Source organism: Primulina eburnea, chromosome 9, assembly GCF_022965805.1.
Source record: "Primulina eburnea isolate SZY01 chromosome 9, ASM2296580v1, whole genome shotgun sequence".
Taxonomy (NCBI): Eukaryota; Viridiplantae; Streptophyta; class Magnoliopsida; order Lamiales; family Gesneriaceae; genus Primulina; species Primulina eburnea.
The window spans coordinates 19448409-19452350 of NC_133109.1; the positions used below are offsets into that span (position 1 = coordinate 19448409).

The 3942-nt window shown below is 42.1% G+C and overlaps 1 non-coding gene across 1 annotated transcript; it reads left to right on the plus strand.

Moving 5' to 3' along the window:
* Nucleotides 1-2674: 2674 nt before the first annotated feature.
* Nucleotides 2675-2780, plus strand: LOC140842231 (small nucleolar RNA R71). Its single transcript, XR_012120361.1, has one exon. It is a non-coding gene; the product is annotated as a small nucleolar RNA R71 (small nucleolar RNA).
* Nucleotides 2781-3942: the final 1162 nt, after the last annotated feature.

Consider the following 3942-nt stretch of genomic DNA (forward strand, 5'->3'; position numbering starts at 1 on the left):
CCCTAGGACAATTCCCTCTTGTACCATGAAGTGGCATTTTTCCCAATTAAGTACCAAGTTTGTCTCCTCACATCTCCTCAACACCACCGTCAGATTCTGCAAACAATCATCAAAAGAAGAGCCAAATATCGAGAAATCATCCATAAAAATTTCAAGGAAAGTTTCTATCATATCATGGAATATAGCGGTCATGCAACGTTGAAATGTGGCAGGGGCATTACAAAGGCCAAACGGCATGCGGCGAAAAGCAAAAGTGCCGTAAGGACAAGTGAAAGTGGTTTTCTCTTGGTCCTCCGGCGCAATCATAATTTGGTTGTACCCCGAATACCCATCCAAAAAGCAATAAAACTCATGACCCGCTAACCTCTCAAGCATCTGATCAATAAAGGGAAGGGGAAAGTGGTCTTTACGGGTGGCATCATTCAATTTTCTATAATCAATGCACACACGCCATCCCGTAACAGTCCTAGTGGGTATTAATTCATTATTTTCATTTGTGATAACAGTAATCCCACCTTTCTTTGGCACACATTGAACAGGACTTACCCATGCACTATCAGATATAGGATAGATAATACCTGCATCGAGAAGCTTAATCGTTTCAGCTTTCACTACCTCTTGCATCTTAGGATTCAATCTTCGCTGAGGTTGCACAAGAGGTGAGTACTTCTCTTCCATCAAGATCTTGTGCATGCAGACTGACGGATTGATTCCTTTGATATCCGCCACCTTCCACGCAAATGCACCCTTGTGTGCTTTCAATACTTCCAACAGTTTGTCCTCCATCACATCTGTCAAAGCAGCAGAAACAATGACAGGTAAAGTGTTATTCTCACCTAAGTACACGTATTTGAGGTGTGGAGGCAACGGCTTCAGCTCAAGTGTTGGGGGATCCTCGATGCTTGACCTTTGAGGGGTCAAATCTCTTCGTTCTCCTAGATCCTCTAGTCGCATCCTCATTGGCCTTCTCCATGGTTGGTTGGCATTAAAGTGTGCCACAATTTTAGCTCTTTCCTCATCCAATTCCTCTTCTCCCAATTCAGTATCGATAGTGGCCTCCAAAGGGTCCCTTAGAGCATCCTGCACATAGTTAGACGCAAGTGAGTCAAAAGCATCAATTCTAAAACAACTATCAGAATGCAGTGTGTGCTTAAGTGCATTAAACACATCAAAAGTAATCTCTTCGTCGCCCACTCTCAATCGCAACTTCCCTTCTTGCACATCAATTAGTGCCTTGGCAGTCGCAAGGAACGGTCTACCCAAAATCAGAGGCATCTCTTCATCCTCCTCCATATCAAGCACTACGAAGTCCGCAGGAAAGATAAACTTGTCCACTTTTACTAGCACATCCTCAATCACTCCGCGAGGGTACTTGACAGACCTGTCCGCCAGTTGTAAAGACATCCTCGTCGGCTTAGGCTCTCCTAATTCGAGTTTCCTGAAAACAGATAAGGGCATCAGATTAATACTTGCACCAAGATCACACAACGCTTTACGAAAAACAACATCACCAATCATGCAAGGGATAGAAAAGCTCCCTGGGTCTTTTAGCTTCGGTGGGATTTTGTTTTACACCAAAGCAAAGCAAATCTCAGTCAAGTTCACTGTCATGTGATCCTCCAATTTTCGCTTGTTAGCTAAGATGTCCTTCAAGAATTTGGCATAACTAGGCATTTGCATTAAAGCATCGGCAAAAGGAATATTAATGTGTAATTTTTTAAATACCTCTAAAAACTTACCGAATTGTGCATCTAGTTTTGCCTTTTTTAATGCTGCAGGAAAAGGCGGGGGAATAACAATCTTAGGATGTGCCGTGGGTGCTGGTGTAGAGTTAGGTGACTTACCTATTGACGCTTCAGCCTGCTCATCCGGTACTTGGCGTTTCTCTTTCTCTCTAGGCTCCAAAATCTTTCCACTCTTCAACTCAATGGCCTTCACTTGCTCTTTTGGAATAGTTTCGGTGTTGCTTGGCAAGGTGCCCGGCTCTCGACTTGCTATCATCTTGGCCAATTGTTCAATTTGATTCTCGAGCCCCTTTATTGATGCATCTTGGTTTTGGAGTCGAGTTTCAGTGGATGAGATAAACTTAGTCATCATTTGTTCCAAGTTTGACTTTTCTTCTCTAGGAGGATCGGATCTGTACATCGGTTGTTTCCCATATTGTTGTCCTCCCTGCGGCCTATTCTGATTGTTTTGACCGCCCCATGAGAAGTTGGGATGTTGCCTCCATCCCGGATTGTATGTATTCGAGTAAGGGTCATTCCGTGGACGGTTTTGGACTCCCACTTGATGTACAGGTGCTCCTTCGGGCACATAGAATGGATTATCATCTTGACAGTCTTTCACATAGTGCTCACCTCCACATTTCTCACAGAATACCTCTTGCAAACGCATAGCCGTGCCACCCAAGTTCAAGCCATCTATTTTCCTGTTTAAAGCATCAAGTTGTGCAGTAATAGCAGAAAAATCAGTTACCTGGTGCACTCCTGCACTTCTCCGCTGGTTGTTTCTGTCAGATTGAGGATGATAACTGCTAGCAGCCATCTCCTCCAACAACTCATATCCTTCTTCCGCAGTCTTCCTCAACAGGTTCCCACACGCAGCAGCATCTATCATAGTACGGTTAGGAGTAAGCAAACCATAATAGAAGGTTTGAACGACTAACCCAAGTAGCAACTCGTGATGTGGGCATCTTCGTAATAGATCTTTGAAACGCTCCCATGCCTCATATAGTGACTCTTGATCGAACTGAGCAAATGTTGTGATGTCTGCCCGCAGCTTCATGGTCTTCGATGGAGGAAAGTATTTGATGAGAAACGCCTTCGCCATGTACTCCCATGTAGCTATCGAACCTACAGATAAACAATTCAACCAAGCTTTAGCTTTATCACGCAAAGAGAAAGGAAATAAACGCAGTCTAACAGCATCATCAGAAACTCCATTAAATTTAAAAGTATCGCAAATCTCAAGAAAATCCGCGATGTGTGTGTTTGGATCGTCCACAGCAGTTCCTCCAAATTGGACGGTGTTCTGAATCATCTGGATAATGGCTGGTTTTATTTCGAATTGGTTTGCCCGCACAATCGGCCTCACATTGCTGGGGCGTGCACCATCCAAAGAAGGCTGGGCATACTCTAACATGGGTATGCGGCGTGGCATCTCAATTCGTCTCTCGTTTTGGCGCTCCGCCTCCTGCTCTGGCTCGTGCCTCTCCATCAGTTCCTTAAGTCTTTGCTGTTGTCTTCGCCTGCGGAAAGTCCTTTCAATTTCAGGGTCACACTCAAGCTCCAAGTCAAGTGACTTTGGCATGCACCGGAAGAGATATCTGAATTAAAATATGGAGTGTTAGTTCGGTAAAAATAAAATACACTAAAAAAAATAACTAAAAATATAATTGTAGATTAACAGTCCCCGGCAACGGCGCCAAAAACTTGATAGAGCAAAACTTGCACTATGAATTCCCCAAGAAAATATGATTTTGTATGCTCAAAATGTAATCGCAAGTGCACGATGTCAAGTAATAGTATAGTGTATATGAATACGAGTATCGTTCCACTGGAGACTGTATTTAACAATTATTTTTTTAGTTATTAAAACTTTAGCGACGAAATTTGATTGTTTGTTTTATGACTAATAAAATTCAAGAAAATTTAATTAAACAAGATCAAAGATTAATTGATGAAATATGAATGCTAAATCAATGGATTAAATTTCAAATGATAAAAGAATTTGTTGGGAATTCTGGTTCACCTACCACTTATTAATTTATTAATTCGTTCGGTTGTGTTCTACGCTTCCGACAGGATTTCCTATTCAATTGAACACACTCTCTCAAGCTATGTCAAACTAATTCACTCAATGAAGTAATTAAATGTCTTTAATTATTTATCAAGAATGAATCGCATTTCGATTAATGAAACCCCCTAGTTTTCGACCCTAAGG